At 40.2% G+C, this 14,628-nt stretch overlaps 1 long non-coding RNA gene across 1 annotated transcript in view; it reads left to right on the top strand.

The window, feature by feature from the left end:
- The window catches only part of LOC140513194 (uncharacterized), a 56,471-nt gene extending 51,078 nt beyond the window's left edge, over positions 1-5,393 (top strand). The window contains exon 4 of the long non-coding RNA XR_011970110.1: positions 5,299-5,393. This is a non-coding gene — a long non-coding RNA (uncharacterized lncRNA). The remainder of the gene's footprint in view (positions 1-5,298) is intronic.
- The last annotated feature ends 9,235 nt before the right edge of the window (positions 5,394-14,628 follow it).

The raw sequence follows: 14,628 nt of genomic DNA, 5'->3' as shown, positions 1-14,628 counted from the left end.
GCAGCAAAGTATAGCAGTGAGACTTCATCTCCATCATTTTGGTAAGGGCTTCATATAATTGCAGTGAGCTGTTGCAGAAAGGAAACACTCCCTCCTGGGAAGACTTACAAACGACTTTTTTTATACAAACAAACAAACAGAAATCCTGGAGACCAAATGGAAACATTCTTGGACATTTCTTACCATGAACTAAAACCAGCTGGTCTTATTAAAGCAATATAAAAATGGCTTAAAACTAATTAATCAGTTTACCCAAAGAGTCATCTAGCCAATGACATCATTAAAACATAATGAAAACTTAGCAATTGAGTAAAAGCTCTGGATTCAGTGAAATGCTCCCAGATCACATTCTCAAGAGGTGTAGGATTCTCCCTCACTGGAGGTCTTAAAGCAAAGTTTTCCTATTTCGGTTTAAATTACCACCATTCTTCCAGGTTTCCAGATTTGTAACCATGGCATAATCCCTATGACCTTCAATTGGCGAGTTCCTGGGCTGCATCTCTGTTGGATGATGTCCTCCTTGGCAGCCATGCTCATTTCTCATCCTCCCTCAGCTTCTGACTTTCTGGACTGCTTTTCCATTTGCCCTACCTACTTCCCTCCCAAATTACCCCCTTTCCCATCACAGTTCTCTTCATCCATTAGAATAAGCTCTTTAAGGATAGGAACTCTCTCCTTTTTTTGCATAAATTTGTATTCCCAACACTTATAAAATGCTGGTTCATAATAAACATCCAATAAATGATTTCTCTGATCCCATCTAACTTGATTTCTTCAATTGCTATTGCCCTTGCTCTCAAACTACCTTGTATTTAACTACTTTGTGTTTATTTGTATTTATTCTCTACATTTAATTTCTACTTATATACCTCCTTATTGTCTCCACTAGAATATAATCTCTTTTCAAGCAGGGATCATTTATTGTTTTTGTGTCCCCAGCTTCTACACAGTACCTGGTATACAATAAGCACTTAATAAATGTTTCCTGATTGACTGATGGCATGGTTTAGAGAGTATTCTTTTTCAGGTAATGGTTAAACTAGCTGCCTGATGGGGTCCCTTTTCACAATGAAATCCTTCATTTCTTTAATTTCACTTAGAGTGGATTCTAATTGTTTGGTAAAGCAAAGTGAAGTGGATGGCACTGGTGAACCAAAGATCATAAATTTAGAGCTGAAAGACCCTTAGAGGGCATCTGGTCCAATCCCTTTATTTTACAAGTAAAAAAAAACTTTAGGTCCAGAGAGATTAAGCAATTTTCCAAAGGTCACACATGTAATATTTTTCAGGGAAATGCTTCTTTTAAAAAATAATATGTTCCTTAATTCGATGTAAAAACAATTTTTAAAATTCATTTTTAAAAATTTGAGTTCCAAATTCTCCTCTCCACCCTGAAACAGCAAGCAATGTGATATACATTATACATGTGCAATCATACAGAACATACATATTTCCATATTAGTCATTTTGTATAAGAAAATTCAAACCAGGAAGGAAAGAAGGAAGGAAGAAAGGAAGGAAGGAAGGAAGGAAGGAAGGAAGGAAGGAAGGAAGGAAGGAAGGAAGGAAGGAAGGAAGGAAGGAAGGAAGGAAGGAAAACAATACACTTTGGTCTGTATTCATATGCCATCAGTTCAGTTCCTTCTCTGGAAGCTGATAATATTTTTCATCACATGTCCTTTGGGATTGTTTTGGATCATTGAATTGCTGAGAATAACCAAATCATTCACAGCTGTTCTTTGTACAAGATTGCTTTTACTGTGTACAATGTTCTCTTGGTTCTGCTAACTTCACTCTGTATCAGTTCATTGAGGTCTTTCTAGTTTTCTTCTGAAAACATTCTGTTTTCATTCTGTCATTTCCTACAGCACAATAATCTTCCATTATATGCATATATCACAATTCATTCAGCCATTCCCCAATTGATGAGCATCCCCTCAATTTTCAATTCTTAGCCACCACAAAAAGAGCTATTATAAATATTTTTATAAAAATAAGTCCTTTCCCCACCCCTTTTTTCCACTGTATCTCTTTGAGATACAGACCTAGTAGTAGCATTGCTGTATCAAAGGCTATATATTGTTTGTTAGCCCTTTGGACATAATTCCAAATTGCTCTCCCAAATGGTTGGAGCAGTTCACAAGCGCATTGGTGTCTCACTTTTCTCACATCTCCTCCAACACATCATTTTCCTTTCCTGTCATATTAGCCAATCTGATAGGTATGAAGTGGTACCTCAGAGTTACTTTAATTTACATTTCTCTAATCAATAGTGATTTAAAGCATTTTTTCATATGACTATAGAAACTTTTGATGTCTTTGTCTGAAAACTGCTTGTTCATATCCTGTGACAATTTATCAGTTGGGAAATGATTATAAACTTGACTCAGTTCTCTATACATTTGAGAAAGGAGGTCTTTATTAGAATAGTTGCCATTAAAAAAATTCCCCCAGTTTTTTGCTTTCCTTCTAATTTTGGTTGCATTGGTTTTGTTTGTACAAAACCTTTTTAATTTAGAAAAGCTTCTTAACAATTCTCAGATCAAGTTCTCATTCCTAAAAAGTAACAGAAGAGAAAGATGCTTGTGATTAAAAGACATAAATACATATGTATACTATATGTGTGTATATATTTATATATATATACATGTACATATGTAGATATAAATGTATGTATACACACATGTAAATATATATTCATACAAATGCATGCTCATGTATCTTAAACAAAGCCAGACTTCTGGAAAAATACAAGAATCCTAGACTCTTAAAACCACGGGGAAAAAAATCATCACAGGTATTACCAGTAGATTGTAAATTCCTCGAAGGCAAAGCCTATTTTTTGTTATGTTTTTGTATTCTCAGCACTTAGCACTGTGCCTTGAACTTAACGATATTTAATAAATGTTTGTTGGACTGAGTTCTTCAGTCCAACCCCTCCCTAAGGAAGGCAAACAAATGATTCATGGATATATTAGAATTTTCAAAAAATACTTGTTGAATTGAATGGAATATTCTTCTACATTTGCTCTTTTTAATTAAATTTTCTTTTGTATTATTATGAATTTGACAAATACTAACATTTCCTTATGCCAAGGAATACAGGAAGAATATTGTATGTGACACTGTGAAACTCTTGTTTTTTAAGTATGTTTAAATTTAACATGATAGTTTCCATCTTGTCTTACCTATCCCTGTCCCATTCTGAAATTCCTTCTGCAACTTCCTTTTCTTTTCCTTTTTTTAACTGATGCTTTTTTCTTCTTTTTTCAATACTACTGTCACTACTATCCCTTTGCTCACCTCCCTTGTAACAAATCATTGTAGTCAAACAAAAGAAATCTATATAATGGTTGTGTCTGAGGATGTGTGTCTCATCCTACACCATTAGTCCATCACCTTTCTGGCAAGAGGAGAGCTACAGGATTCACTGGTCATCATAATGATAATTATGGGTTTTTCTTTACAAGGTTGTAGTCATTTTATATATTGTTCCCCTGGTTCTACTCATTTCACATTGTATCAATTCATATAAACTTTCCCAGTTGTATCTGAACATATCCAATTTGTAATTCCTTGTAGGATAATCACATTGCATCTATAGACCATAATTTATGTGCCATTGGAGCAGATAATCTTTAAGAGATTGTGTTCATCCTCAGAATAAAGGATTTCACAATGGGAGTGCAGAGTCTTGGAGGCAAGACAATCCAGCTAACCTCACCTATGAGTTTTGGTACAAGTAGACCCTCTTCCTTCTCACTTATTTCCTCAGGGATACCTGACTTTTTGTTTCTCCAGATGAACTGTTATCATTATTTTGCCTAATAACATAAAGTAATCCTTTAGTAGTTTTCCTGAATATGTAAATTAATTTAGGTAGTACTGTCAATTCTATTATATTGGCATGATCCAACCATGAGCAATTATTTTATCTCCAATTATTTAAGGCTGTCTTTATTCCTCTAAAGAGTGCCTTGTTGTTCACATAATTTCTATGTACGTCTTGATAGATGGATTGCTACCTCATTTATACTTTATTATACTTATATTTTATTCTTAAATTATTTCATTGGTGAGTGTTTGGTCTACGCAACTACAACATAAACTCCTTGAGAATATTAATCAATTTTCTGCTTCTTTTTAATGCCCTGTAGTTACTCTGTGCTCTGCCTTCATGAGTTTCTAAATCACCATCTATCATCATTATTATAGACAAAATTACTGCCAATGATCACTTGGACGTAACACGAAGTCATAGAAATTTAAGAGGAGGAGGGAACAAGCATCTATACACTGCCTACTATGTACCTGGCCTTGTGCTAAGCACTTTGTTAACATTATCACATTTGATTTAAGAACAATATTTTTAATAGATGAAACCAAGCTTCCAAACTCATAACTTCCAAAACTTCCAAACTCATAACTTCATAACTTCCACACCATGTGAAATGAACAGCTCCCAAAAGAGCGAGCAGAAGAAATGAAAACCATGTTAGTAAGAATATATTATTCCAATTTCTTATGAAAGTGGTCATGAAAATGCTTTCAGTGAGTATGGAAAATAAGCTTATAACTCAACTCTCTCATTCAATCACACAAATCAAGCATTTTAACAACCTGTTTTGTAAGTATTTAAAAGGAAATACATAGGGTTAGCAACTTGTCCTAGAGCTATTTCGAGTTGAACTCCATCAAACATAAATATTAAAAAAAAAAATGATGGTGATGATATTTATCTGTCACTTTAAAGCTTAAAAATATATTGTCATTCCTTTATGGAATCGACAAATAGCCAAATTAAGTATAAAGGACATATGAAGAAAGACCCTCTCTGCATCCAGAGAAAGAACTGATAAATAGAAGTATGTACAGAATAATTTTACACATATATATATTTGAATCTAGTGTGGGGGGAGGGAAGAAAAAAGAAAAAAAAGATTCACATCATAACTTTGTTGTATATTTAAAAGAAATAGCAGATTGTACAGAGTGGATTTGCAGTTTCATGTGTAATCATCCTTTTTATTATACTATGCGATGAAAATGCTTGTTTTATTCCACAAATTAAAAATAAAATAAATTTTTACAAAATTTAAAATATCTAGCAGTCTTAAAAAAATACATTGTTTTATGTGAGTTGTGTAATAATCTTCCTAGGTTGGTATTACAGGTATTATCCCTACTTTACAAATAAGTAAATTGATACTCAGAGAGGTTGTTTTTTGCTTATGATCATGTATCCAGTAAGTGCTAAGAGGCAGAATTTAAATACGTAGATTCCTGCTTCCATTCCAGAGCTCCAGTCACTACTGAAGGAACACTCAAAGGATGGAAATCAAAGAGCTAGGGTTTCCGCTGCAGATTTCTCAGTGATTTATCACCCAGATTCAGTTAAGTAACAACTTCTCTGTGTCTTCTTTTTTAAAATGTGCTTAGTACCAATTAATTAGCTAAGAGACTCAGTCAAGCCGCTTTACTGAGAAAGTTTGGGTTTTCCACATTAAAATGATTATTATTTTTGTATGGCTATCAGGTACTCTGCTGTCTCCCCTGTATTATTTTGTAGCTGAAGGGATGAAAGGATGACCTCAGAAGATCTCAGGTCTGCCCAAGCCATCAAAAGCAGGGGCTGATTTTTCTCACTGGCAGACTCCTTCCCTGATCTGACCCAGGAAGACTTCCCATTTTATTCCCTTGAATCCATCTATTCAAAACCAAGTGCACTCTTCTCAGGAATGTAATTCTCCAAGAGGACATACAGACAGACATCTTCACTCCTTCTCCTGATGGGGTTGGCTTCTATTACAGGAATCCATAGGGAGTCATATAAATGTCATCCCTGAGATAAATGATGAACCAGAACCCAGTGCCATTTAGGACTTGGAAGTTAGCATTATCCTTTAATTTTACTCTTGCCCTGACCATGTCACTCCCCTATTCAATAATCTCCAGTTACTCCTATTGATTCTAGGATAAAATAAAAACTCCTACTTGGCCCTAAAGCCCTTTGTAACTTTGCCCCAAGGTATCTTTCTAGTTCATGACCCCTCCTCCCACATTCTACTGTCCATCTTCTTGTCTTTCTCTCTTGGTTCTCACCATGACTCTCCATTTTCTCTGCACTGACTATCCCCCATTCCTGGAATATGTTCTTTCTTCATCCCTGCTTTATACAAACCCTAACTTCCTTGGGTGGCTCAAGTACCACCATGAAGTCTTTTCAGATCCCTTTAACTGCTCAAGTACTCCTCCCCAACTACTGTGTATCTGCCCCTAGGTGAAACAGTGGATAGAATGCACGGGACCTGGAATCAGAAAGACCTGAGTTCAAATCCAGCCTCAGACACTTACTAGGTGTATAACCCTGAACATTTTCCTTATCTGCAAAATGGGAATGATAATACAACTTACACAGCTGTCAGGAGACCAAATGAGTTAATATTTGTAAATTTTGCAAACCTCCAAGTACTACAAAATACTAGTTATTAGCTATATCCTTGTAGATGAAATGCACCTCCTTGTACACCTAGCACTTATTACAATACCTGGCATAGAGAAGGTGCTTAAGAAATGCTTACTAATCTATTCATTGTCACAATATGCCATCTATAAAATGTACCCCAAGTAGAGCCATTACTTGCAATTCTGACACCTAGGATAGGACATGGATAGGATTAGCGGGGAGGAAGGAAGAGATCCCAGGGAATATTTTCAAATTTCAGAGCATAAGGACTGATGTGGTGGGTAAAGGTTCTTCATGACTCCAGAGTAGGGAAACAGGCTATTGAGGCTGTTGCTGGTGAGGCTACAAGTGAGGGGATGAATTAGAGTGGAACCTGGCCTAGTTGGGGTTACTTGCTTAGAAGGAAGGGAAGCCAGGTAGAGTACCTTGTGCTAGGGGAGAGATGGTCTGTGCTTTGAAGGTACATCTAAACCTGCAAATCCACCAGAGGAAGGGGATACTTCCAGCAAAGTATGAGGAGCACAGTAGTGGAGGAAATCCCAGAATGCCATAAAAATGTGTTTGTGTTATGTCAAGAAAACCACCAGTGCCCAGGAGTGGGTTGCAGCAGTCCCTGGAAGGTGTTGTCCTGGAGCCAAGCAAGAGATTGCAAGCAATTCCATGGGGTCCACAGAATGGTGCTGATTTAAGATTTGGAAGGAGTAGAGGTACATCACAGGGAGAAACAGCACCCCCTGGGACAAAGCCCCAGTTTTCCCACCCTCCTTTTGGCTATGATCCCAATTATATTGTAATTGCTTTTGGATTCCAGGAAGAATTCCACTAGTGTCAGCAACTATCAGTACTATTGGATTGTATTTTTTTCTTTCCCAGTGTTGGTTTTTATTTGGGCCTGTAATTACCTGCCCCCTTGGAAGGGGTTAGGATTAGAATTGAGATTCTCTGCTTCTATGCTCTCCTAACTCACCTTGATCATATTCATGCTGGAGCTGTGAGTGGGACTATCCCAAAGTCCAAGTGGTCCTGTTTACCTGGATTTACTGAAAACAGCCTATATTCTTAATATGGCTACTGTTGTTTGCCAGACCAGAGCTCCCAGAAAGGAATTTCCTCTAACAGTGCAAATGGGAAATTTCTCTTTGACCTTTTTGTAGGATTTTAAGGTACTGCCTGAGAACGCTTAGAAGTTAGGTGACTTCTCCAGGGTCACACTGTCAGCATATGTCACTTGCCTAGTTCAAGCCTTTATTTTATAGATAAACTCTTCCAGAGCCTTTCCCACCTCCCACCAAGGATAGGGGGCCAACAGGTTTGATACCACCAAACTTAATCATCCCTAAGGTTACGTTTAGCTTTAAAATTCTGGAGTTCTATTAGATTAATTCCAATTTATAGATAAGGAAAGAAGAGCCTGAATAGGATTCAGATGACTCACTTTAAAGCCACATGGCTATTTAGTGCCAAAGCCAGGTACTAGTACCCAAGACCCTGATTTTCTCACATTCTTTTCCCTGCTCCCTTGGGATCCACTGCTCTTTTTCCTGCACAGCACATAAGAATGAGCTTATGTTTCTCATATCTTGGGCAAACCTACAGAACCCAAAGTACTTTACAATTTACCAAAATTCTGTGAGAACAGTTACTGTCTTCTCTCCCTAGAATGCTGCTACCTCCATAGTTAAATGTCACAGGAGGAAATGAAGGCTATCTGTTTCTTGTGGCATTGGGTGGATTTTCAGAGCCTGAATGCATAGTCATTGCCCAATCAAAATGGAACCTGTCCTTCAGCAAAACAATTCTGTATGTCCCATCTGTTTCTATTATCTTTGAAATTCCACAGCAGTTCTCTAAGGACCTTCACTTCTTTGCTCTGTTCTAGAACAAGCTGGAGGATTTTGTGGACCTAAAGTAAGTATCACAGATTATATTTGGGGCAAGCAGCATAAAGCATCCCTTCAATTAAGAGTGCATGGGGAGAGGATGAAAGGGAGTTGCATCATTCCATGTGGAGGATGCACAGTACATGAGAGAGGGGGTTGGGGAGAAGCAGGACAGGATAAGAAAAAAGTTTCATTCTGCTTGCCATCTGGTAGCTTGGGGAAGCAGGTTAGTATAGTGGAGAAAACACTGGTGTTAGAGTCAGGTGATGCCAATTCTACCTTTGATCCTATGACTTGTGTGAATGATGGCAATTATTCATCCTTCCTGGTCTCAGTTTCCTCCTCTATAAAAATGGTTTGGATTAGGTGACCTTGAAGGTCCTCACTCTATCTCTGTGATCCTACTTTAAAGTGAGCAACTTTGCTAACTAAGCTCAGCTGTTTCTATGCCACTCAGAGATACTAAGCTCTCAGCACCCTCTAAATTCTGTACCATTTCAATCTAGTGCCTTGAGGGAAAGTCTTAGACGTCCCACTCTAGATGTCCCTACAGCTCTGGTTCCAGTTATCCTACTGCTTTGCAAGCCTTTGGTTCGGCCAACAAAAGCATCATCCCTGTACCAAAATCTAGGAGTTAAGTTAGCATCTCCACATTGTTTGTTTGGGAGAGAATGAGATGGCTCTGGAATCACCTCAGGTTCTGCCTTCAGACTCAGTGAAAGGCAGGGAGGGAGCAGAGAGTGAATATGTTGAGCTAAAAAGGGTGGGCTCAGCCACTAGGCTCTGCAGAAGTGCCAGAGGTGAAGAATCCTGGAAAAGCCTCCTGGCTGGGAGAGAGGATTACAGCATAAGAGTCTGGCCCTAAACTCCAAGAGCAAAAGGGGGAGAATGAATGTTTCTGCTTTTGCTACAGGAGGAAAAAACTATCGATTCTCCATAAGCAGTGCTTTCCTGTGCCCTCCACACACCAGACCATATCAGAGAAACTGCACCACTTTCTCTCTTTCTCCCTCCCTCCCTCTCTCTCTGTCTCTCTCTCTCTGTCTCCTCTCTCTACCTCTCTCTGTGTCTGTCTGTCTCTCTCCCTCTGTCTCTCTCTGTGTCTGTCTCTCTGTGTCTGTGTCTGTGTCTGTCTCTGTCTCTGTTTCTCTCTCTCTCTCTCTCTCTCTCTCTCTCTCTCTCTCTCTCTCTCTCTCTCTCTCTCTCTCTCTCTCTCTCTCTCTCTCTCTCTCTCTCCTCTCTCTCTCCTCTTCTCTTCCTACCCAGGGTTAGTTTTCTGTACAGCAGCTGTTACCGTGAGACCCAGCAGATCCATACCCTATTAAAGGCAACACACCAAGAAGGAGGTCCCTGTCAAAGAAGTCACAAGAACAGTTTCATAGCAGTCACTGATTGGTCTTCAATGGTCTGCAGCCCCTTCACCTAGCTAAATTCTATCTCCAGCTCCATTCCGCTCTCTTCCCATCCACTTGCAAACAAGGGAGGGAGGGGGGTGGAGGGAGAGGAATGGGGGAAGGGAAACAGGAAGATTAGCCATTCATTTTTCTCTTTCTTCTCTGAAACTGCTGTTACTAACAGGAGTTTTTCTTTCCTCTCACCCTAAGCTGCAGCTGCTGAGCTAGTGAGAGGAAAGGGATGCTCTCTGGGGATAGGACCTGAGTCTGCAGCCAGATGAAAAGCAGGCCAGTGGGTTGTGGATTTTAGACAGCTGTTCCAGAAAGCCTTCCCACCAGGAGGTGAGCAAGGTCTCCTGGAACAGGGGAGCTTTCAGAAGTAGAAGCTGCCATGTAAGAAGAGACCCATTCAGAAGAGAGGCCAGTGCTGCTGGGGGGGTGTCAACCTGTGAGAGATGCTCAGTGTGACCCACCCAGGGTGGGCAGTAAACAGTCAAGGAATGCAGGCATTATCCGGGAATTGGCTGTCCACACCAGAAAAGGGAGGGCTCTTTGAAAAGCTCTGCTTAAGGGTGGGGCCAGAGGGCATGGGACCAAAGCCAGGCCTCTCTCCACAGGTGTGTGCAGCCAGTGCCAACCCTCCCTTAGGTATAATCAGTGCCTATGCTTGGCCTCATCCCTCTCTTCTCGTCCCAGAAGCTAGCTAAACCCTCCTCAGGGACAGTCACTGTTGTTGGCAACTGTGAAGTGAAGGAATGACAGTCACAAGACTGTCCCTTCCCCCATCTCATTAAAGGTTGCTCCTCAAGTATCCAGGTGAGGAGCTGGGAAAACATGGCCAAGAAGCTTTGCTAATGCCACACCTGCAGATTTTCAAATGCAGTCAAGTCCTCAGTCCCAGAATCTGGCTAGGGGAGAAAACTTTTTTGAGTTTCATGCATTGTTACTTTTAAGGAGGAAATAAAAACAACCTCCCCTCCCCCAATTTAAGAAAAATAATTGCTTGGGTGGAGCAGCTGGGAGTGGCTGTAATTGGTCCCAGCAGCAGATGCTCTCTCCTCAGAGAGGTAGACTCAGGGACCTCTCCAAAGGGATGACCAGTTGCAAAAATCAGATGTCTGTTGGAAGAGAGATGGGAAGGCCTTCTGAATCCAAGCTGTGCAGGCAGCCTGGGCACTGCAGGATGGGAGTGTCCCTCAGTACTTGACGGCACACAATGAAATCAGCAGCCCTGTTTCCCTGTGGTTCTGACTGAACCCAAATCAGAGAATCTTAGGACAGGGAGGAGGACTCTCAGACCACCTGCAGTTCCTAATCCATCATTTTACAAGTGGGAAAAGGAGACCCAAAAGATGTCTGTCTGTTCATCCTTTGTTTTCAAAGAAGACCACGACATCAGAGAAATGATGACTTTGTTTTGAATAAAGGAGGGCTGCTGTGTTAGGTCACCAGCCTCACTTCCCCTCCTTGGCCCTCTGGATCCAGTGACCAGATATTCATCAGAATGACTGAAGAAGGCCCAGGATGCAGTGGAAGACCTTGGCCTATTCAGGTTCTCACTTAGAGTGAGGTGACACCCATTCAGTAAATAGGCCTCTTTAAGAAGTAGTCACAGAAGGGTCTCGCAAAGAGACACAGCTGGGTTTGTAGTCAGAGGTTTTTCTCTGGCTCCACCACATCCTATCTGTGAGACCCTGGGGAAGTCATTTTATCTCTTTTGGCCTCAATTTCTTCATTTACAAAAACAGTCGAGTGAGATGACCTCTAAGGTTCTAAATCTATAATCCTATGGCTCACTCAAGGCCATATAGATGGTAATTAATAGAATCAGAGCTTGGACCTTGGTCTTCTGGCTTCAAGACCAGCCCTTTTTTCCACCCTTACAATGCAAGTTCTTCCTGTTCAATTGAAGATATAATAGTTTGTATTTGTACTCTCCAGGTCAAGGCCTATAAGGAAGGAAAACCACACCCCCAAAAGACTGCCATTCAGTCTAGTAGGTGACTGGAGGTGGGGGGAAGAGATGGGGAAATGCCAGACTACAGGATTCTTATCAGAACACCCTAGAGTATTAGACCTAGTGCGCTTTAGAGATTATCTAGTCCTGTTTCCCTAGTGTCCTTGATCCGGGCAAGGTCCGATTCCATTGTCTGTTCTATAGCCTTCTCCCTTGATTTTGGAGGCTGCAGTTTCCCAGAAGATGAGATAAGGGAGCAGAGAAGGAAATATGGGGGTAGGGTGAAGCAGGAGGAGGAAGAAAAGGGAGGAAAATGGCTTACACAGTCTGCACACACATGGAATAAGTCCAGCTGCTTGGTGCCTGGCCATTTCCACCTCTCCCCCACCCTGGCCAAACTGTAGGACAGCATGCTCCAGACCATAACCCCTCCCTGCCCTGTTTCACAGAGGCTGCCAATTATCCAAGACCGGTTTTGGGTTACCGCATTCAAAATTTGCTGCAGGAAATTTAAGCTACAATACATAGTCACGTGCACCAGGATCAGATTTCTGGGGAATAAATAACAGGCATTGTGTGTCTACAAGCTAGTTGCATAATATTTACCAATAAACCTATTGGGTTAACATGGAACTAGCAAATCCTTGGTATACTCAACATATCAATATGCTATTGGTAAATTAGAGCTACCCAGTCTGACACTACCTAATTAATTACAGTTATTGGAGGAGTGGGGGAGTCCCCAGATAGCTTATTTTGTAAGGTTTAAGATGACTTAGGGAAAAGTATCTAATTTTGCTTAATCTTATCTACTATATAATGGTTTATTTCAAAATTGTACCCATTCAGCTATCTACAAAGGATTCAGAAGACCAGTCAGTCAACATGAATTTACTGAACTCTCACTATATGACAGACCCTGTGCCAAGCACTGGGGGACATAAGGACAAAACTATAGTCCCTGCTCTTAAGGAGATCACATGCTAATGGAGGAGGTAACACGTAAATAACTGCATATGTCTAAGATATATGTAATGGAAATGGAAGGAAATGTCAGAGGAAAGTGGGGAAAGAGGGAAGGACTCCTGCAGAATATGGGATCCAAGGGGAATCTTGAAGGAAGCCAGAGAAGCCAGGAGGTGGAAATGGGGATGAAGAGCATTCCAGCCATGGCAGACAACCACTGCAAGGACACAAAGTCAAGAAATAGAATATCTTATGTGAGCAAATTGTTACCTATTGTCACTGCAAAGATTACTTGGAAGAGAGCAAGATACAAGAAGACTGGAAAGGTCAGGTTGTAAAGAGCTATAAAAGCCAAATGGAACATTTTATATTTGATCCTGAAGTTAATGAGGAGACACTGGAAGTTTATTAAATAGGGTGGGTGGCATGGCTAGACCTATGCTTTAGGAAAATCATTCTGGGAGTTAAGTGGACAAAAGATTGGAGAGGGAGGTGATTTGAGACAGGGAGACCAATCAGAAGATAATCCAGGTACAGAGAAAAGAAAAGCATTGCAGTATTCAATTTTATATCCAAAGCAAGGGCCTACTAGGGCAGAGTATTGTGTACATTTTTGAGGGATCATTGTATCAGGTATTTTTGCTTAATTTTCCTCTTTGTTGCAAGGGTAGGCGCTATCTGGTGGGCTGAGAGTAGGACAGTGTGGATACTTCCACAAGTGATTCTGATGTCAACAATACAAGGCGTCAGTAAAACTTATTGTAAAAGGTACCTGAAGATTAAGAGATACTGCCTTTAATTTCACAATCATTTCCTTGGCATCACCAGTGGTTCAAGGGCTTCAAAATTACTCAAACGAAGATAAGCAACCAAGTGAAATAAATATTCTTCCATTGATGTCCAGACATGATAAAAGGAACAAAGTTATTGAATGTAATCACTTGCCTTCAGTCACTTGTCCAACGGAAGTAAAAAAAATGTACTTTAAGTAAATAATACTCTTCTCCCTTAACCTGATAAGGTATAGACTTTTTAAGGGGAAATAAAGGGATGGATAAATGTTGCGCCATTGGAGTTGGAGCATAGGTCTCCTCTTCCTGGCTGACTTCACGAATATAGAAAGAATATGGCAGCTGCAGAAAGAAGCTTTGTGGCATAAGGATAATTCGCCTTTCTCTCCCCAAAATCACCAATTCCCGAAGAGCCCTCTTGATGAGGTTTGACAGTTCCTTAACAGAAATCAGTGCTTTACATACCCCAGTTAGAAAGCTGACTTAAATTGTGATTATCCCACTGTATGTGAGGCCAAGGCCAAAATGAGGCTTGAAGCCAAGGAGCTAGAGCAGACCCTAGGAGATACAGTAACAAAGCTCCAGTCTTGGGGGGAATTCAGAGTTCAGCTGTCTCTCGTGAGTGTGCATCATGGAAATAACAGAGACCAGAAGGTGAGATGACATAGAGGAAGCACTTTGCAAACTTTAAAGCTCCATAGACATGTCAACTAATGCTATTATTGTTGTTATTAATATTTTCCTGAGAGTAGATTTTGAGAATGAGGAGGAGGAGAGAACAGGAAAGTACTTGTCCTTTGTAAGGAGGACAAAATCAGCACCAGACAGGGGGAGAAGGAGAATGCTGAGGACACTAATATAACAATGTTTAGTACTTTAAGGATTACAAAACATTTTAGTTACATTATCTCATGTAAGTTTCACAGTAGCCTTGTGCAACAATTTAGTGCAAAATATATTGTTATGCCCATATTACAAATCAGAAAACTGAGGCTGAGAGTTTTAAGTACTTTGGCATAGTTAAGTTAAATCTTCAAGGGAAGTGGAAACAAGATGTTGGGAATCCTGCTGAAGGTGGGATTTGAACACAGATCTCTCCTGGCTTTGAGTTCTAGTTGTGCAAACCTTCATGACTTCACAATTTTACCAGATGGCCATGAATGACTTCTAATCA

The sequence above is a fragment of the Notamacropus eugenii genome, chromosome 7 (genome assembly GCF_028372415.1).
Source record: "Notamacropus eugenii isolate mMacEug1 chromosome 7, mMacEug1.pri_v2, whole genome shotgun sequence".
Lineage (NCBI taxonomy): Eukaryota > Metazoa > Chordata > Mammalia > Diprotodontia > Macropodidae > Notamacropus > Notamacropus eugenii.
This window is presented reverse-complemented; position numbering and strand designations above follow the sequence as displayed.